This window comes from Talpa europaea (assembly GCF_964194135.1).
Source record: "Talpa europaea genome assembly, chromosome: 7".
NCBI lineage: Eukaryota > Metazoa > Chordata > Mammalia > Eulipotyphla > Talpidae > Talpa > Talpa europaea.
The window spans coordinates 84,744,155-84,766,748 of record NC_140074.1 but is presented as its reverse complement, the minus strand read 5'-3'; the positions used below and the strand labels follow the sequence as shown (position 1 = coordinate 84,766,748).

At 36.0% G+C, this 22,594-nt stretch overlaps 1 protein-coding gene and 1 pseudogene across 2 annotated transcripts in view; one reads left to right on the top strand and one right to left on the bottom strand.

Moving 5' to 3' along the window:
* SSH2 (slingshot protein phosphatase 2) overlaps positions 1-22,594 on the top strand; it is a gene marked incomplete at both ends in the record, with an annotated part of 244,659 nt that overhangs the window by 65,553 nt on the left and 156,512 nt on the right. The gene's annotated exons all lie outside the window — the stretch shown is intronic.
* LOC311172699 (protein FRG1-like) lies at positions 6,741-7,500 on the bottom strand (annotated as a pseudogene). The gene has a single exon. The product of its transcript is annotated as a protein FRG1-like (transcript).

Below are 22,594 nucleotides of genomic sequence, written 5' to 3'. Positions count from 1 at the left end.
GATAGATGATGGATCCTTGCAGTCCTGAATGCATGCCTGATGGCGGGCACCTGGAGCAGGGTGAGGGCATAGGTAGATGGGATTCACCTGGCCTAAGACTGGGCTTTTAAGGTCGGCGTCACAGGGACACCAGCAGAAGCCAAAAGAGAAGCCAAGAGAGAAGCAAGAGAAGCAGAAGCAGAAGCAGAGAGAATGCCAGAGAGCCCAGATAGAGTGAAGATTTGCTGGGGGCTGGGAGGACTGCCAGCCTCCCGGGCCCCCAGCACTCCTGCCTGCCATGTACCCGCTAAATCCCAATAAAAGACCTGCAAAAAGCCACTGAGGACTCTGACTCCTCCTTTACCCGGTCTGCTGTATCAGAAAACCTGCACTGTGTCATTCCTGACACTACAGAGCACTTTGGGATGACCTAAAGAGAAATAATATCCATATCATGGGGGTCACAAAAGAAGAGAAAGGGAAAGACATTGAAATTTTATTTAAAGAAATAATTGTTGAGAACTGTCTCAACCTGGGAAATTAACCATCTGTTCTTATCCAAGAGCCTCTAACCAGGAGTTCCAAACATAATACTAGACAGACACACTCAAAGGAACATAATAAAACTGTTGAAAGCCAATGACAGGAATACTAAATACATCAAAAATAGTAAAGCCATCAAAACAAAAAAGAGTAACCTATAAGGGAATATCAATTAGATCATTGGCAGACTTTGCAGTAAAAAATTGCCTGGCAAGAAGGGAATGGCAAGAGATATTTAAAGTACTCAAAAAGATTTCTTTTTTTTTTTTTTTTAAGATTTATTTATTTATGCAAGAGCTGGGAAACAGGCCAGAGGCGCAGGAGGATGAGAGGATTCACCAGAGACAGAGCAGGGAGCAGAACAGGCAGACGGACTGAAAGCACTGCTAAGGGGACTGAAAACACTGCTGAGCAGAGCAGCGGGCGAGACAGGAGAGGTCTGCTGCGCCATGTGGGTATCAAACCCATGCTGCAGACTGCAGACAGCTTCACAGCGCTGTGCTCAACCCTCTGCTCTACCGGGGAAGCCCAGATTTCTATCCTAGAATCCTTTACCCTGCAAGATTAACACTCAAGACAGAAGGGTAAGGAGCAAACTCTAAAAAAATTAAAACACCGAGCCCCAAACAGCTTATTATACAAACAGATATAAAGGTGACAAATACCAAAATTATACAACATGGAATAGGAAGGAAGTACCAATGTGGCACATCAGAACAAGTTAAAGACCAGTCATTCAAGTGGCCATAAAGAGTTCAACATATGTTAACCTCAGCAGAACCTTCAAACAAATCAACAGAAGTAACAGATAAGACAATGAAAATGGAACTTAAACAAAACATAAAAGGAAGATATCAAAAATAAAAAGACAAAAACAAACTACCAAACAACAACCAGAAAATGGTAGTGGATATTTATTTAATAATCACCTTGTATGTAAATGGCCCAAATTCAGCACTTGAAAGATATGAGTGACTGAGTGGAGTTCAGAACAAAGTCCAATCTTCTGTTTATAGGAAACCCATCTTACTAACATAACAATGACAAGTGTACACAGTTAAAGTTTGGAAAACAATCCTATTTGCAAATGGAAATTTAAGAAATAAGGAACAGCTATACTTATATCACATGCAATAACTTTTTTATTTAAAAAGTTCATAAAATATAGCAATGAACACCACAATTAAGGTCTAATACAACAAAAAGAAGTAACACATAAATATATATGCATCAAATGTTGGAGCACCAAAATATGTAAGACATTTACTAAAAGAACCAATGAGAGATAATTGACATTAATACTACCATTCTGCATAAAACTATGAACAGATCAACAAGACAGAGGATAAATAAGGAAACAATAGCCTTAAATGATGAACTAGACCAGATAGACTTCATAGATATCTACAGAACACTATCCGAAAACCACTTCATACACATTTTTTCCCCCAAATGTAACATTTTCAAGAATAGACCATATGTTGGGGCATAAGTCAATTGTGAACACCACTACAAAGACTGAAGTCATACCAAATGCTCTTTTTTTAAAAATTTATTTATTTATTTATTTATGTATAGGGGTGTAGGGCAGAGGTGCAGGGGTGAGTGACATACCAAATACTCTTTCTGATCATAATGCCATAAAGCTAAGAATCAAGTATTAAAAAAAAATAAAAAAAAACAGGAGAAACCATAAATACATGGAAACTAAGCAATGTGCTGCCTAGAACTATTTGATAAAAGACAAAAAACTGTTGGATAAAATAGAAATTAAAAATACTTCACGACTGATGAAGACAAGGATGTAAGCTACCAGAATCCATGGGATGCAGCAAAAGCAGTCTTAAAAAAAAGATAAATTCAATCCAGGTACACATTAAGAAGCAGGAAAAATCCCAAACAATTTGCTACTATACCTAAGGGAACTTGAAAGAGAGGAACAAACAAGACCCAAAATTAATGCAAGGAAGGAAATAATAAAAATAAGAGTGAAAATTAAAAAAAATAAAGATCAAAAAGACTATACAAAAGATCAATGAAACTAAGATCTGGGTTTTTGGAAAGATAAACAAAATAGGTAAATTGTTAGCTAAGCTAACAAAGAGAAAAAACATCAAGAAATATCAGAAATAAAAGAGGAGAAATTGCCGCAGATGGCACAGAAATACAAAGGATCGCAAAAGATTACTATGAACAATTATATGCTGATAAATTCAATAATTTTGAAGAAATGGACAAATTTCTGAATCAGTGTACCAAGACTAAACCAGGAAGAAGCAAAAGAAATTGAATAAATTGATCACAGGCCTGGAAACGGAAATAGCAATTTAAAAATTGCCCAAAAGCAAAAGCCCAGGACCAGATGGCTTTACAAATGAATCTGTCAAAATTTAAAAGAAGAACTTAAACTTAGGCCCATCTTGTTCAAGTTATTTCCAAAAATCCAAAAAAGAGGGATTCCTCTTTAACTTATTTTATGATGTGTACATTACCTTTTCCCCTACAACCAGATAAAGACAGAATGAGAAAAGAAAATAACAGATAATATTCCTTATGAACATTGATGCAAACAGATTCAACGAAATACTAGCAGGTCAGATTCAACAACATATACTACAAAGATTACATATTGTGATAAGTGAGACTTTCCCCAGAGATGAAAGGATAGTTTAAAATACAGAAATCAATCACTATAGTACATTATATCAATAAAAGTGAAGGTTAAAAAAGCACATGATATTATCAGTAATTGCAGAAGAAGCATTTGATAAGATTCAGCCTCCTTTAAAAAAAATTCTAAACAAGATGGGAATGGAAGGCACCTACCTCAATACATTAAAGACCATATATTACAAACCAACAGCCAACATAATACTTAGTGGTGAGAAACTGAAAGCTTTTCCTTAAAGGTCAGGAACCAAGGCAAGGATACCCACTCTCACCACTTCTGCTTAATATCAGAAGTTTTAGCTGAAGCAATCAGACAACAGGAAATAAAAGAAATCCAAGTGAGAAAAGTGAAGTGAAACTATCACTTTTCACAAATGACATGACGCTATTTTTATAAAACCTTAAAGACTCCACCAAAAACTATTAGAAACAATAAAGGAATATAGCACACTGTCAGGTTACAAAGTCAATGTACAAAAATTCATTGCATTTTTATATACAAACAACTAAAAAGAAAAATTTAAAAAAAGTTCCATTCACAATCACTTTAAAAAGAATCAGATGCCTCAGAATTAATATAACCGAGGAGATGAAGGACCTATAAAATAAAAACTATAAGATGTGATTAAAGGATTTAGATCATGACATAAGGAGGTGGAAAGATATTCCATGCTCATGGAAAGGGAGTAGCAGTGTAATCAGAATCACTGTTCTACCTAAAGCGATATATAAACTTAATGCAATCTTCATCAAAATATCAACAAATATTCTCCAAAGAAAGCACTGAAATTTATATGGAATCATAAAAGGAATTGAGTAACAAAAGGAATCTCAGGGGGGGAAAATGGAGAGAAATCGAGATATCACATTACCTGACTATATACTATGTGGCAACAGTATTTTTAAAAATACAGTATTGGTGTAAAAAGAGATGCATGAATCAACAGAATAGAATTGAAAACCTAGAAATAAATCCATGTACATATCACTACTTAATTTATAATAAAGCAGCCACTTCCATATGGGGCTAAGGAGAATCTAACAAATAGTGCAGGAAAGACATGTAAAAGAATGAAATTGGTAGCTGAGTAGTATCCATTTGCAACAACATGAATGGAACTTGAAAGATTAATGCTCAGTGAAATAAGTCAAAAGGAAAGAGATAAATACCAGATGGTATCACTAACATGTGGAACATACAGTAACTAAATTAATAGATAAAGACAAGCTGAAAAACTAACTCTTAATAGCTGACTACAGAACTGCAACATCAAGGGGGAAAGAATTGGAGGAGGGGATTGAACAGGGAAGGAGGCATAATGGTCAGTGATGGTGGCATATGGGTGAGTTGGTGGTGGATGCACTATGGTGGTAATACCTGATGGGAATACCCCAATATTACCTCAGTTAAAGATTTTTTTTTAAAAAAAAAAGAATGAAATTAGATCACTCTTAACTCCATACACAGAAATACAGTCCAAATGGATATTTAGACCTGCAACAATAACACATCCAACAGGTGCTGGATAGGATGTGGAGAAAAAGGAACTTTATTTCACTGTTGGTAGGCATTTAAACTGGTATGACTATTTGGGAAAGTGATCTGGATTTATCTTTAAATATTGAGAATGGAAATACTATATTACCTGGTAGTCTTATTCCTGGATATCTGTCAAAGACTTGAAACCATCAACTCAAAAAATTATACAGTATTTATTGCAGCACTATTACATGCAGCACTATTACAGTAATGGGGACATAGAGGCAACCTATCAATAAATGCCCATTGATAGAAGATTAGATTAAGAAGATATGATATATCCACACTATGGAATATTAGTCATAAGGAAAGACAAAATGTCATTTGTAACACAATGGAAAAAGTTCAGAGGAATTATGTGTAGTAAAACACATCAGAATGATAAAAACAAATATTGGATATTTACATTACAGACAATCCAATAAAGTTAAATATTTCTGAAAACTAATGGGCATTAATAAATAAAATGAGGTTTCTGAGGGTACGAGAGAGGTGGTGAGAAGGGTGTGTGTAAGATTCGTGGTAGGGAAAAGTAAATAAATAAACAGACTGTATTAAAAAAAGAAAAGAAGGGAAGAAATAACACAAGATGATACTGAAAATGTCAGCGAAGACCTGATGGTGCAGTCTTTTAAGCTAAATTAAAGATCTTGGTCTTTATTCCTCAGAGAGTAAGAAGCCATTGAATAGTTTTCAGCTGGGGATTGAACAGGCTAGCATTTTAAAAAGATGTAGCTGTCTTTACTATGGAGAATGGACTGTACATATATATAGTTATATATTGATATAAATAGGTATGTACTATATACCATAGGCAGTTGAAGCTTTGTTTTTCTGTGTTTTGATTTAGTTAAGTCATTGATTGGGAGATGGATCTCTTAATAAGAGGGAATTTGACAGAAACAGTATGGTGGTGGTGAGTGTGTGAATGTTGTCAAGTTACTTTCCTTATCTAAATCTCAGTTTCCTTATCCAAAGAATGGAGATAATAAATATACCTGTGTCATGGACTTAGTGTGGAGATTAAATGAGTTAATGTCTATAAAACACTTAGATTAAGGCCTGGCAGATTGTAAACCTATAATGAATACTAGCCACTGTTATAACCTAACAAGCTCATGAAGGTTTCTCTGAGAACTTTCTTGGTGGCTTATGTAGTGGCTTTCCATCCATAAATTACATGTAGACTTGTCTAGCCTTCACCACTGGACTGGTATGGTAGAAAAACATCATGCATATGATTTAATTCTACAAAAGTCATTTGAAGATGAAAATGGAAGGTGTTGAACGGTTGCTTTAACCTTAGCTATGGCTTTGCTTTGAAGCTGACTTTCACAAATACCAACTAGAGGGTTCTGACACTTGCAAAGAAATTCAACAGAATGTAGTTAGTTGCTTGGAAACGCCTGTATCTCTTTGTTTCCCACAATACTAGGTAACTAATGTGTGTAATTATACTGTTGAGCAAAACTTCAGGTTGATCAAGGTCAATTGTTGACAGTATTTGAAATGTTAATAATGTCTCCTGCAAAACTGCTTTTCTAAAATAGATTGTTCCAGCCTCACAAAAGATTTAAATGCCATTGATTTCTTCATTCAGTGAGATATAATTCTAGGCCTAGAAATTGGATTTTTTCAGTTTAGTATTTTCTAAGAAATCAATATACAGAAAATGTTTTTTCTTCTGCCTTTTAAGGTTTGCGACATCACATGCTTGCAGAAATTCTCACTTCTGACTTATCTTTAACCTATTCTCTAAAATTATACTTTTCTATGTTTTCTCCATTTTGTGAAAATAATGAGAATGGTTAAAATATGCTATCTTTATGTAAGGTCCTGGGCAGTTTTGAGTAGGTAGGAATCTATTCTAAAAGTTTTGTAGTGGGCTCAGTCTCAGAAAGTCTTTGTTTTCATTTAAGTTGTCTTGTAGCTTAAGAACATAAGAGGGCAAGATTTTTACTTTATTTTTCACTTCCTATGATTATTCAGAAAAAAAAGAAAAGAGAGCTTAGTAACAAAAATCCTGATCATTTGCAGTGTTTCTCAATTTGACTGTCCTGTCCAGAAGTGTTTCGTGCAAATAATCCCTTTCTAAGAATTTTACTGTCTTCTATAATTGTTTTAAGTTTGTGGACTTGAAAGCTCTGAAATGTCTTTACATGACTGATTTCACACTGTTTAACATTTCCTTTGTCATCTGTGGAAATGTCTTTTTGTTTGTTTGTTTCTCTTTCAGCACAAGATCTAATCTTTATCATTTCTTCTGCTGTTTTACTTTTTGCTTCTATATCTCTTCCTTCATTACATCTAATAAAGCAGTTATTTGAGTCCAGTGAAGCCATTTTTCCATCTGAAAGACTGGTCTTGGTCCAGTTGCATCCAAGTGTCCAATAATAAGTACCTCTGAGTTAATACCAAAGTATTTTCCGTAGTTAGATTTCAGGGCAATTCTGGAATCAGACATTGATTCCAGAAGAATCAGGGCTCTGGAGGACTAGGCCCTTATCAGCATCTTTATGTGGAACTCCCAGAATAAAAAGTCCATTTTCAAGTGCATGTCTGTAGCTGCTCTTATCCATTTCAATTGCTCTGGTTCCATAATGCCACTAAAGTTTGTTACTGCCCACCAGATCCCCACCTATCAAGTTGAGTGTCTTCATCTTTTTTTTCTTTTATTATCCTTGCTCTTTTTTTCTTACTCTTAACTTGGTTCTCTTGAGCAGGAGTTTGGTGAACTTCACATGGGAATATTCCAAGAAGACAGGATTTTAAAGGTAGTTTTGCTGCCAAATGCTATTAAGAGAGGAATAAAAGTTTCTCATGTAGTCAGTGAGAGTTCACTGCAATCAAGTTTACTTACTAAATTTATCAGACTTCCTGTGGTGAGATGGTTCACAGATGGTGAATAATTTCATTTTTTAAAATAAAAGTGAGCTCTGGGTCTCCCCGGTGGCGCAGCGGTTGAGCGCTGGGTTGCGAAGCTGCCTGCAGCCTCTGAAGCACCAGTTCGATCCCCGGCTGCTCCCCGGCCACCGGAGGAGGGTCCCACATGGCGCGCAGACCTCTCCTGCCGCCCGCTGCTCCCTCAGCAGTGTACTTCGGTCCTTCTGCCTGCTCTGCTCCCCGCTCTGGCTCTGGTGAATTCTCTCAACCTCCCGCGCTTCTGACTACCCAGTGCTTGTATAAATAAATAAATAAATCTTAAAAAAAAATAAATAAAAGTGAGCTCTATGCCTTGTTTTTTCTCTTGTCCAACATGCTGACTCTACCTGCACAGCAGCCTTTTCTGTTTCTCAGTGCTCTTTAAGAGCCCAAACATCAGCTAAAATGTCCTGGAAGTGGAGAGATGTTTTAGTAAGAAAGAAATTGGTCAAAACTCACTAGTGCTCTATAAAGTTGAAAATTTGATTCCTATTACCATTTCACCTGCTTCTGCTAAGGGAAGTACTGGATTCAAATCCTAACATGACCACATGTCTGTGACCTTGTGAAATCACTTCCCTTCTTTAACCTCCCTTTTTTGATTGTAAACCTAGTAATCATGTTGTTATGTTATCATTCATTTGGATCTCAAAGTCATCCATTGTATTAGTTCTATAAAAGAAACTTTTCTTGTTAATTGCTTGGATTTGTACTCAGAAGAGCCTTATGTGGAATAACTTAAAAGAAATTCATCTCAGAATTGTATCTTTCCTGTTGTGTTTTTACAACTGAGCTGACTTAACAAATTGTAACGTGAAGGCCAAGACCACATGAGTTTGTTTATAGAATTTAATCTCACACATGTTATCAGAGTTGAGGGAAATAATGAAGGTAATAAGACAATAGCAATCTTTGGATGGATATCTGCTACATTTTTGGTAGTGTCTGCTTTCCCTTTAGGTGCTTATCTGCTTTATTTCATGTGATTCTGGTGAGACTGACAATCACTTGGCTTCTGTACCACTGGAATTGCCATATATCCACAGACCCATGTCACGCTGCTCAAAGTACCCCTTTTCACTGGATACCATTATTGGTCCAGCGTAGCACATGGCCCAAGAAGGGCAAGTCAGAGTGATGTTGAGAGAGATGGATGCTGGGAGTAAAAAGGATTTTGTTCTCTTTTCTGGACTCTGATTAAAGTATGATATGTTTGTCATGATTGGTGTTCATTTTACCACCACATGGAGATAGTCTGCCTGAAAATAAAAAGAAAGCAGAGCTGGGATGAGAGGAGGGAAACCAATGGAAAATGGGGAACTAATAACTCACTGTATTTCTGAATCCCCCTTGAGCTTTCAGTTACATGAACCACTACCTCTTTTTTGTTTTTCTTATGTCAGATTGCTTATAAAAGAAGGCATCTTGTATTGTGTAGTATCCTAATCTATTATTGTGGTAGTCATTTGTGTTTACCATTATTTCTGATTCTCTTTATTCCAGATGCTAGTAGAATTATACTTCCTTGGGGCTTGGGCATAGTCATGTGACTGCTTTGGCAAATGAAGTATAAGAGACTTTTGTCACTTCTGGGTGAAAGTCTTTAGTCTTAAGAGCTGGTGTTTGATTCATGATACTCCATTCTCTCTGCCACAGTGACCAGTTATGTTCCAGATGAGATAGGTTAACAGAATCTACCAATCTTAAGGACATGTAGCATACATGAGAAACTGTTATTATTTTAAAACAAAAAAGATTTTGATGCTATGTGTTATTGTTGCCCATGTGACTGATACTTGAGTGGAGTACATTTTTCTTTGTTAAAATGTCTAAATACTTCAGGTGAAAGAATATTTTAGTCTAACATTTTAAAGCCCTAATCTCCACAGAATGAGATTATTAAAATATTTAGTATATGTGGTTATTCTAGTTCATTATTGTTACAAGTTAGAAGTAAATAGCAATGTTTTCTGGCTTACTATACAGGAACTAAATCTGCTTTTAGAGCTGTGACCTCTGACCAAATTATAGTGGCCTTGTTTCATATTATATGACAGGACAAAGTCTATAATGCCAGCTGTTTAAAACTCAGACATTATGTAAGCACTGTAGCTTTTCCTATGACAATTTCTCTTATGTGGCCAGGACAATAATAGCATTTCCCTAACCAAAGCTGGCTATCTGAAAATTGAAAAGTCAGACAGGTAGGAGGAAATGATTCAAGCACAAGTTGAACAAAATCCTGATTTGCAGTCGTGTAATATCAGCATGGAAACCTTGAAATTAACAGATAACCACCAAGGAAGATGCTAGTAGTTTGCAAAGTGTATATTCTGCAGAGTGTGTGATATAGGTGACAGTGATCTCTGTCAACAGACTAAGGAGGGAAGGAGGAAATGAAGGGAGGGAGGAACGGAGGGAGGGAGGGAGGAAGAAAGCAAATATCTTCAGTATCTGTGTTGTAACTCTCTACCTAGTATGAGGGGCAACATATTCTTACAGGGAGCTCATACTAGTGATATGCCATTTTTAACCTTTAGATACTTGACTTTTTCTGCCTGTAAAATGAAAACAAAAATGTTTTCCCTCTCTCACCTTGCCTTGAGCACTTTGGAAAATATATATAAGGTATAATGTACTGTATTTGTCAGGACTCTTGGTTGAAAGCAATAGAAACTGACTTAAATTGGAAAATAAAAGTTATTTGTTGAAAATGTGGATTTGTTGTTGCTGTTGTTTCAAGTAACTGGGAAGTATAAGGGATGAATTTATGGCATAACTGGATTCAGAACCTCAAATCATTTCATCAGGATAATCTCTTCATCACATACCTCAGCTTTCTTCTTATGTTGGTTTCTTATCTTATGGAGACTTTCCCTGTGAGACTATGAAAATAGCCATCTACAATTACAGCTGTACGTTTTATCAGTTCAACCACCCTTATGCAAATATACCTTCTCTTTAATAGTTTTAGCAGGAAAATAAAAAAAGGGTGGTTCCCTGACAAAAAAAATTCAGTTTTATTATGACAATAAGAGAAAATGATGGGGCAAGCAAAAACAACAAATGTTTCTTACACAAAAATTCAAAGTAGTAGACTGTAGCAGATACAGTAGATTGAATATTCCATGTAATTCTCCCCCACCATCCCTAATAGGAAGTTTTGAATTCTGGTATCTCTCTCTTCCCTACGCATACCTAAGGGAAACTGACCCCAGCCTGAGGCCATGAATCCTAATTGGACCCAGCCAATCTGAGGGTGCCATCCCCTTTCCAGAGGTTGACTTAAGCATGAGCATGTAATCTAATTCAGAACAGTGAGATGAGAGGAGAAACTGCAGAGATGGGTAAGCTGGAAGCCTCTGAGACAATTACCCTTGCACCTAAGAAGAGGTACAGAGAAAGAACTTTTTTCTGTATTGACTGTTGTTAGAGATATATGTGTGGTGGACCTTGAATGTGGCAGTCATCTTATGACCATGTTAGCTTGAGAGCAATGAAATGCTTATGCAATAGGATTACAGAGCAGAAAGATGGAAAAAACTGCAGTCTTGATAAAATTTAGCTACTGCATAAAATGGTAGTTTTCCTTATTGTTGAAGCATTTTGGGGTGGATTTTTTATTACTTGGGATTGCAAAACATCCTGAGAAATAAGTAGAAATATTGTGGGTTCTAGTCAAAAAAGAGCTCATGGAGAGCTACATAGTCCCACTGGACCTAGTATAATGCTTCATACATAGTTGAAGCTCACTAAATATTTACAGTTGTATGTATTTGTACTTATAATTAAAGCACTAAAAAAAAAACTTTTCTTCCCCTTATCTAACAATACAAAACCCATTAGAAGGGACTAAACATGATAGGTGTCTTTGGGTGGGCACTGAGGCCCAGTGTGGATGGGTAATTGGAACCCAAGACTTGAGGAGGGCATTCACATGGGAGAGTGTCCTGAAGCTGATTGTTGTCACCTGAGTAGGTTAAGGATAGAGTCTCTATGTGTAGCCAGGTTTGAGGGGTAGCCCAAAATGGGGTGTCTGAGGAACATGATAAAAGCATCCACACAGAGGGACATTAACCTAAGGCAAAGCATCAAATCCTAAGTGGGATGACTTAAGCACTTTTACTGTTCTAGATCTTTTACTGTAATTTTGTAAGCTCCAAAATATACTTTCTTTCATTTTTAAACTATCAAAGTTAACATTCCTAATGCCCCCTTTTAAAATATAAAATTATTTATTTTAATATATCACATGAAAATTCATCCAAGACACGTTTGATTTTTTTTTTTTTTTTTTTTTTTTTTTTTTTTTTTAGTTTAGTTACACTTCCAGGGACTTTGCCCCTCATGCACCATCTAGTTTTCTTTTTTTTTCACTCAACTCACTTTTATTATTATTATTATTTTATTTTATATAATTCTTACATCATTTTTCATTTTTGTACAATGTATACATTTTCATTTTGGTTATATTTTCCATACAGTTCCCACCCCCTTTATTTTGACCCTAATCCTGACAATAGAATATTACTCAGCAATCAAAAAAGATAAACTCATGCAATTTGCAGTAACATGGATGGAACTAGAAGGGATCATGCTCAGCAAAATAAACCAGAAAGAAAAAGAAAAATACTGGATGGTCTCACTCATAGCAGGAATTTAGAAAACCTAAATAAGGGACCAGGAAAAAGACCAGTTATAATAAAGAAAAAATCAAAATCAACAAGCAACTGTAGACCAGAGACACACTACTGGGGGGGGTTAGGGGGGAGGAAAGACACATCTGATTAAAGAAACTTCACCTTCCCAGCAAGTCAGCTTATTTTCTATAATGTATATATTTTGTTAATTGTAATCTGCTTTTCATCTGTTTAGGAAATATTTTCCATTTTGATTTTCAGTAGTGTAGAACCAAAATATTTCATTTTTTCGTGATTATAATATGGCCTATTTTTTAAACTTCAAAGGAAACCTGATAGAAATTGTCTTTGAGGAATAAAAGATAAGGCTCACTGGTGCCCCAAATTATGATTTTTCTAAGGAAAGGTTTTAGCTCACCATTAATACCAACACAACAGCACAGTATGGCTGTAGTCACTTTGCAAATGTGATTCGGTAGACAAGTCTAACCCCATCTTATTAGTGATAAATATGGCCAATTAGGTACATTTGTAATCTTTAAGTGGAAGTAGAACCAGATTGATTTTTCCAAAGCCTAGAGCTATATGTGGTCCATTAAATATGCTTTTAGGGAAATGAGAAATTGAAGAAAACTGGACCAGAAGAAAGAAAGTAAAAGAACACCTGGTTCATACCAAGTTTTTCTTCAAGGACTATGTGACATCATTTTAACAAAAGCTTTCCTTCTCTTGAAATATATACCATTTAAAATTTGCTTAACATAATGATGTTGAGGGAAGTGCAACACTTGTTAACAAATTGCCAGCCCCAGATGACTAAGCTGGTAAGTTGCATATCACTGGAGAGACTTAAGGAGTAGACTAGTGTACAAGGAAGTAACAGCATCTTTGAATTCAGAGGCTAAGAGTCATTGAATGAGAAGGCACCAGTGATTCTGATTCAGTCTGATTTCATATGAAATGTGGCCTTTGCCCTTATTTATCTACAAGCTTGACCTAGGTTGGTATTTAGCTCTTGTTTACAATTTATCAGTATGAATTCCAAGGTTCATTATGTATCACATTTAGAGATATTCTTTGGTTATTATTGCCTTCGTTGACTGGTTAGTTGCTTTATTTCTTTTAAGTCCTTATTGCTATATAGTGAATCAGAATTTCACTCTCCATAATTTTTTATGATTTTTGAAGTCCAGTTTACTCATTTTCCTTTTCTTACTTAGAAGCTTTTTTAAAAAATCACTTATTTGTTCCAATGACTCACTCTTTTAATAAATACTTATTGAGTACCTATTAGATACTTTACTCTTAATAAATCAGAGTAAGATGTGAATACTCATAATTCAAGGTAGAAGATAAATGTGAAAAGAAAGAACAGTCCTTTTTAAAAAGAGAGCTCATAACCAACTGAGGAGGGATATCAGAGACTTTAGGATTTTGCATTTTTTTTCCCCTATAAAGTGAAGCCAAGTCATTAATAAAAGTTCAAAAAGCAAAATGTACTTTTACTGTGGCATTTCCCTGGAATAACATGCTAAGAATAACTTGAAATGGTGTGGAATTCTGAATGGACTCTTTTAGACCCTTAAAGATGGTATAGAAAAAGGGGAAAATGGAAGTGTCTCGAATTCTGTTTGACAGTTTACACCAGAAGCAGTGGCAGAAATTGTTACACAGTTTAAGGGCCCCTGGGCAGAGTGGCAGCAAGGAGCTGAGTTCAATCTAATCTGAATTTCATTTGTATTGAATTTTTTTTATATTTCTTAGCTAGTTTTCAAATAGACTTCTTTATAATTTAAAATCCAAAGTCAAGAAAAAAAAAAATACAAAGCCTACTTTTTTGGCCTTTTTGCTCTGATAGTCTCCAAGGGCAACGTTCGTATAAGAAAATGAATGGAAATGTTTTACTTAAATTTGTTTTATTAAGTAAACCAATGATGAGGAATGAAAGGAATTAGGGTTTATTCTCCTGACTATGCCTCTAGAAGGAGTTAGGAATTTTTCTGCTGACATAATAATAACTGGGACTTGAAGGTATACTGTCAGTGTGTATATGTGACAAACACTAGTGGTACTATTTTATTTCCCACCTTTTTGTGGTTGCAGTTTTACTTATGTAATTGATTGCTTCTTTAATCAGACTGTACCAGAATGTTCATCCCCCTGGGATCTGCATAGTGTCTTGAGACTGGAATGGCTTAAAAGATATTTCTCGAATAAATGGGCATATAGGTCTGAAGGATCAGGTCCCATCTATAATAGTGGATTCATTTTGAAAAAAAATCACAATTTTCAGATTTGGATATGTGATCCTTCATAATCAATGTTACCTCAATAAACAAAATACAAAATAAAAAGTCATAAAAACAGATTTTGCTTTTCTCACACAAGCTTTTGAAGTGAAAGATGGAACAAAATTTGAATATTTACAATCTGTGGTGTACCCTTTAGTTTACATTTATTTTCCCTCTTTACATTATTCAAATAACCAGTATTGTCATTGGTCTTTATTTTGGTCAATATGAAGGTAACAGCCATGTCTTTTGCAATAGTTTGCCCAACCTTCCCTGTCCTAAAATAAATGATGGGACTGGTTGACGTAGAACCAGTGGTTCAAAAAAGTAAGATTTTTTTGAACCTTCACTAGAGAAACATTTTTAACATTTCTAGTATTTTACTTATGTGAACTGTTTTAAACACTTGACTTACATATGCAAGCACAAACTATGAACCTAGTCTTGATCAATTATTAAGTTATATGCTATGCAGTTTCTCTAAAGACTTGAGGATCAGCTCTGACTATATTACATAGTTTTTACAATTGTCCCAGGTAACTTTTTTAATTGAGATTATTTTAGTTTATAACACTGTATATTTTTCAGATATAGTTTCTCACCTCAGCAACTATATGTATCATACCATATCCACCACCAAATATCCAATCACTAATGAGTGCTAACTGTTAACGACTACTTACTTTCCATGGGACTACGTCATTGAGTATTCAATTCTGACTCTTAAACATACAAAAAATGGAAATTTCACTTGATATAAAATCAGTTCCATGGTGTAGTCTCTATGGAAGTATTTACTTGACATCAGTAGTGACTATGCACATATGTTCTCATCTTACACCTAGATACAACTGTAAACCACTTAATGATTTTCTTCAAAGCTTATAGTTTTCTTATTGTTGATCTCTTAGCTCTTGAAGAAAAAATAGTATGAAAACATTTTGCATGACCTCTCCTGCCGCCCGCTGCTCCCCTCTGCAGTGTACTTCGGTCCTTCTGCCTGCTCTGCTCCCCGCTCTGGCTCTGGTGAATTCTCTCACCCTCCCGTGCTTCTGACTATACCCAGTACTTGTATAAATAAATAAATAAAATCTTTAAAAAAAAAAAAAAAGATGAATTTAAGTTTGAGGAATTTTTTTTATCTGTTGCACACTTTTTAATTATTTTATTCCATAGTTTCAGTTGACTGTTTAAATGATATGAAATAGTATGTGATGCTTCGTTTTACCAACACTTGTTTAGTAGCCTTGGTTATTCTTTTCATAGGATGTTTAAAGCATTGTTAGGCAGAGAAGTTACGGTTTTTAGAAAATTAGGCCTTGAAGTAATAAATATTTCATAGTAGTTGTTCAGGCATGTGTACTGACCAGGATATTGTGGAGAATACCTTTTTATATCTACCTTTGCCTCCAGGAATCATATTTTTATGGAGTTGCTGATTGTTTCTTTGAATCTATATGTATAGCTAGCACTATTAGAACTGTACTAGTTTCTCAAGAAGAAATATTTAATAACAATGAGGACAGATGTTTTAAAAGTTAAGCTTATTTATATTAGAAACTGTAACTGGAGGAGGGACCTTCCTATCAGATATACACATCTTGCCTTTTATTGTTTACCTTTTTTTTCTCCCCCTTCCTCTCCAGTTCTATTTAGTTTGGGGGAGGGACCAGATTAAATAATACGTTACTAATAGATAATATAGGATAATGAGCAAAATCATGTGACTATATGATTGTCATATAGTTATTTGTCTTGATTGTCAGAGTTCTAATGACCTCATGCATTACTGATGAGGTGTATCCTGAACTCCCTGTAGTTATTTGTTGTGATTGTCAGAGTTCTAATGACCTCATGTATTACTGAAGAGGTATATACTGAACTCCCTCAGGATTGTAGAAGAAAAGAGTTCCACTGAGAAGTTAGTTATAATGTTTCTTCTGTTCTAGAACATTAATTGGTGGGGGAGTGTCAGAGATAGTACTATATATTTGTAACTACGTTATTCCAATATTATCTATTGAGGTTAAAAAAGAAAACTTATGGGCCTCCCCTGGTGGTGCAGTGGTTGAGTGCTGGGTTGCGAAACTGCCCGTGGCCTCTGCAGCCCCAGTTCGATCCCCAGCTGCTGGCGAGGGTCCCACATGGCACGACAGACCTCTCCTGCCGCGCCCGCTGTTCCCCTCAGCAGTGTAGTTCGCCAGTCTGCCTGTTCTGTTTCTGCTCTGGCTCTGCTGAATTCTCTCACCCTCCTACGCGCTTCTGACTGTACCCAGTGCTTGTATAAATAAATAAATCAATCTTTAAAAAAAAAAAAACTTATGTAAGTGGCAATACAATATATATGCCTAAATGGGGAAAGAAACAGTATTGAAAAAGATAAAAATTTGTCCCCAAGTTAAATTTTCAAAATTTAATGTAATTCAGTCATAATTCTGAAGGGATTTTTAAGGTAGGAAACCTAATAAATGAACCTAATAAGGTTCATTTGAAGAATAAGTGGGTGAAAATAGACAGTTGCTTTTAGAATCTAAAAGATGAAATTTTCAGGCCTCACCAGTGGCACAGCGGTTGAGTGCTGGGTTGCGAAGCTGCCCGCAGCCTCTGCAGCACTGGTTCGATCCCCAGCCGCCGCCAAGGGTCCCATGTGGCGCGCAGACCTCTCCTGCCACCCCTGCTGCTCCCCTCAGCAGTGTACTTCGTTAGTCTGCCAGTTCTCTACTCTCTGGCTCTGGTGAATTCTCTCACCCTCCCACGCTTCTGACTGTACCCAGTGCTTGTATAAATAAATAAATAAATCTTTTTTAAAAAAATGAAATTTTCGGTCAGATATCAAAATTGTCTTAAGCCTTGAACACTTAAATAACTTCCCTTAAAAATTAACTTACTAATTTATAATATTTTGTGGTGTATAGCTTAAGATACAGCTTTATATAATCTTATTTTCCCCCCAAATGTTAATTTTCAGGGGGAACTTCTGCACTATCTGATCATTGACCCATTTCCTCCTACTGACTTGAAGTTCTACCTTGAACTATTTAATCACACATTAAATATTTTCATGTACTTGATTTCTGGGCTTTCTGGTCCACTACATTGATCATTCTTTTGCTGGCACCACACTTAAAATTGTTATTGGCTTAAAACATATACTCAGGGCCTCCCTGGTGGCATAAGGGTTAAGACGCAACCTGTGAAGCTATCTGCAGCCATTGCGGCATGAATTCGATCCCCAGCCGGCCAGGGAGCTACCCACATGGCGCAGCAGACTTCTCCTGGCTCTCCCGCTGCTCTCCTCAGCAGCATTTTTCAGTCAGTCTGCCTGTTCTGTTCCCCACTCTGTCTCTAGTGAATCCTCTCACCCACACACCTCTGGCCTGCTGAGACAGATGCACATATAAGAACCTCTGTCTTGTAGCTTCGACTCACTTGGACTTCTAAGTGGTATGAATCCTTAAGACCAAACACTAATCCAATTGACCAAAAGGAGAACCTAGATTAACTTCATGGTCTAGTTAGTATACACATTGTTAGGAGTTGGCTTGTGTGGTGTTTGGGATGTGCCTGAGATGGGTGGGGAAGACTGAGGTAAAGTAGCCAGTGATGAGTGCTACTATTGGCATTCAAGGTATCCTTGCCATGTTTACATATGTCTGTCAGCAAAGCCAGACTCCCAAAGTGTAACTTTTCATTCATCAAGTTTGCAATTAAGAGCTACTTCATACCAAAAACAATGGTATAAAGTACCTAAAACAATCTTTATACCTAAAACAAGGTTGTATGTCAATTAATATCTCAACAACAACAAATTTAAATAAGTAAAAAAAAGAAGCATTTTATACCACAGAAAGTTGAAGTCTCTGCAAAAGATCTTTAAACAACATAAGATCTTTTTTGTTAGTATTTTCTTTGGATGCATTGTTCCTCCAGTTCATCCTTAATGTAAACTTTGAATTGTCTGACCTCTAGTGGAGATCTGTATTTAAGTTAACCATCATCTTCTGGCTTTAGGTAAAGTACCTAATTTTTCTTGATTGGCTTTCTAACTTTTAGCCTCTGTTTCCTTATAGATTTTTTTATTACTACCAAAGCAAGATATTTACAATTTTAATTTTTCTGATAAATCCCTTCTCTGGCTTTCTCATAGGATCAGATCCAGTAAATCCCTCCTCTGGCTTTCTCATGGAATCAGATCCAGGCCCCTGTTTTCTGCATTTCCTTGTAGTTTTACCTTAAGGCACACTCTGGGTTTCAACTAAGCTGGTCAGTTCACTGCCATTTTCATATGTCAGTGTATTCCTGATGTTCTTTCATTTTGCTCATGTCTCAAATACCCTGTCATTTTCTATGCTTCTTCCTTTAAGATTAGGCTCAAAGCTTGTTTGTTCCTATGAACACTGCACTCACAGTGTTCTCCTCTGAGCTATCAGAAGATAGCTCTCTTCTGAACACTGTGACTTGTATTTCCTAAACCATACATTTACACTGTATTTTTTGGATCCACATTTCAAACATAACAGCCTTAACTCTCCAGGCAGATAAATTCCTTGAGTATGGTATTGTTTCACATTTCTTTGTCTCCCCAATGGATTCTAGCAGCTCTAACGAAGATATTATTTATTTGACAGTCCATATTCTGACTTATCTTTTCCCCTGTCGATAGCTGAAAAACATATTGTCAAGCTTTAAATATGAATATTAACAAAATAGCAATGCATTTTCCTTTAACCAAAACTCTTTTAATAGCACGTCTATGTCTTAAGTGCGCTAATTTCTTTTTGGTCAGAAATGTTAACTCTATCAACTCCTTAGTTTGAAATAATTATGAAAAATCATGCTGTATATCCATAAGCAATCCAAATATTTAATATTAAGAGAAACACAAGTGAATTTTATTTAGCACCTCCCTAATGTCATTCATACCTTTTATAGTTTAAATTCTTTGTGGAGATAGGATGTTCATGTGTAACAGAGAACTTGTAATAAAACTAAAAGCCAGGCTAAACAATTGCAGTATAGCCAGTAGGACACACACACAAAAAGAACAGATGACAGAAGTGAAAGGGGTATGTAGGGACTATTTCCTGGGTGAAGCTACCATTGGAGTCAAGAGTTTTAACAAAAGTTCAGAGAACAGAAAAGTTCCTGTAGGTAGTGGTAATATTAAAAATATTTAACAGCCAGTATGTTATAGCCATCAAACAATGAGAACAGGCAGGAACATGACCTGGAAGTCCTCTGCTGTGCCATGGATTAATCTGATTGTTGCTGGGTCATGAAACATTCAGAGAGACTCTAGGTAGCCACTATTTATGATCTTTTATGTAAGTATTTCACTGTTTAAACAACTAGTACACTAATTATTTGTTGTACCATTATATCCTGAAAGAATTAAGGCCATATATGTCCAAATTGAGAATTTAGGCTACAGTGAAGAAAATGGACCGAGTGTGGGGTTTTCAGATTATGGAAATGGAATTTCACTTGAATAGAAAGGAATACAATCTGGACAGAGATAAATATCAAAAACAAGGTCTTAGGATCAGGCATGTACCTCGAATATTCCTTTAATACAAGAGAGCAGCTTATTCTGATGAAAGGTATATTTGATCTTCCCAGACAGAATCCTGACTCTGCTGCTTACTCGTAGGTTACTTGTAACAAATTATTTCTTACATGAGGCAATTTGTTCAGCTGAAAAATGCATTCATCCCTGGCTTTTTCAAATGAGGTAACAGTCATGAAAACATTAAATTATGGGGGACAGGAGAGTGACACAGAGGCAGGCAGAGTCTTATTATCTTACGGATGTTACTTGCTTTCTACCCATATATAAGCATTCATCTTAAATTCACTAAACCAAGGATATGACCGATAATTTATTGGAATGAAGCACATGCTATATTGGAATTAACCTAAGGTTTTTTCCTAATTTTGCCACTTACTGGTTTTGACATCTTGGATAGTATTAATTCATCTATTAATAATATTTACTGAATGTCTTCTGTCTGACTGTCACTAAGCAAACATAGTCTTGGCCTTACAGAGATTATAATCTAGGAAGGAGACAGATCTTTTTGGAGAACTGTGTTCCCATCATCACTGATCTCCCTGGTACCTGGTATACTTACCTTGAGGAAATATTAGCTCAGTTTTCTCTTGAGCATTGACTGGATTGTGACACCTCAGCCAAATTCTAATCAAGCTGGCTTTCTCATCACTGAGGAAGTAACTCATCAACCATCCCAACTATGATTCATATATATTTTTATTTTAAAGGAATTTAAAGGAGACTCTTGAGAAATAGGTGTATCACAGAGGTATTTTAAAATCAGGGTAAGAAAGTTTATTTATTTAATGCTTTTTAAACCTTGCCATAATGTGTACATACTATGACTTTGTTTTCAGTTTAAGTATTGCATATATTCTGGCTTCCTTGTTTTTACTTTAATGAATGTTTTAACTCTAAAATATGACTATATTGTATCTATGCTTTGGTTTCTGATTCCAGTCAATAATATTCATCTCAATCTAGTCTTTAAAACAAAGATTATTTTGGTGATTGATGCTTTGATAGGGTCTGAGCCTCTTTCAAACCAGCTTCTTAGATAATCAGATTAGTCACTCTGGTCCTGGTCAGTACTGTGTGTCTATACTGCCACAGTACAGGTTTTCTCTTGTCCTCAACATCCCAATTGAAAGGACATGTCATAATAGACATCAGCAAATATCTTTGTGGCCTTCAGTCCAGCTTGCACTGTCAATGAGAATCATCTTCTTTATTATCCTGAATATCTCTATGGCCCTAACCTTTAGAAGTTCTCTACTTCATTAACTATCTTTAACTACCTTTTTTCTGTTCTGATCATTTTGCCTACATATTTATTAGTCATCAGGATTGTTAAGTTTGATTAAAGATGGCTGCCAATTCTTTGCTACTTTTCCCACAGAGAGGTAGAGTCTAATTCCCCTCCCTTTGAATCTGGACTAAATTTCTTAAATATACCAAACAAGTATGCCAGTTCTGAGCCTAACCTTTTGAAGCCTTGTGCCACCATGCGAAAAGATCAATCCTGAGGCCACTGTACTTTGAGGAGATCCAAGCTATAGATACTCTAATTGACATTTATAATCGAGTCCAACTTCCCAGCCATCCAGACTAAGATATCAAATGTGATATGAGTGAAGCTGCTTGTACCCTCATTACCAGCCCATCTTCTAACTAAATATTACCTGGTTAGTATTTAGTGACCCCCCTAGCAATGTACATGGAAGAGAAAAATCACCCATGTAAGTACTTCTTGAATTACTGACTCATAAATCATGAAATATAATGTGGTAGCAGTTTGTTATGAGACAATGGATAATCAGATAACTGGTTCTATTCCTATGTTTTTGTCTCTTGTTTCTAACAAAGAATCTTAGCCTTTTCTTACTAGTAGCCAAGTGCACTTATTTCCACCTTGAGCCTTTTTTCTTTACATATACTGCTTTCAAAAGCCAAAAGCACAGCATTATCCTTTCTGATTTCGAAGTTCACACATACCCTTAGAAAAACTACTAGATTGACTTTCTGTCTGACAGACACCTCCAGTATTAATTTATTTCCAAGTATCAAGATGGATATATTATTTGAAATCCAGTTAATGGATAATATACAGCCATCTATCTGGACCATGGAACTGTTATCTTAATATTCCTACCATGATGAACTCATAACATCAATATTACTGGATAGCCTTAATCCCTAAAACTTGTACCTTTGTCCAGCAATCCACAGCTGCTCACCATTTCCCAAATATATCACATTCTGTCTTTTTTTTTTTAATCTCTTTTTTTTTTAAGATTTATTTATTTATGCAAGCACTGGGTACAGTCAGAAGCACGGGAGGGTGAGAGAATGCACCAGAGCCAGAGCGGGGAACAGAACAGGCAGACTGATGAAGTATACTGCTGAGGGGACCAGCGGGCGCAACAGGAGAGGTCTGTCGTGCCATGTGGGACCCTCA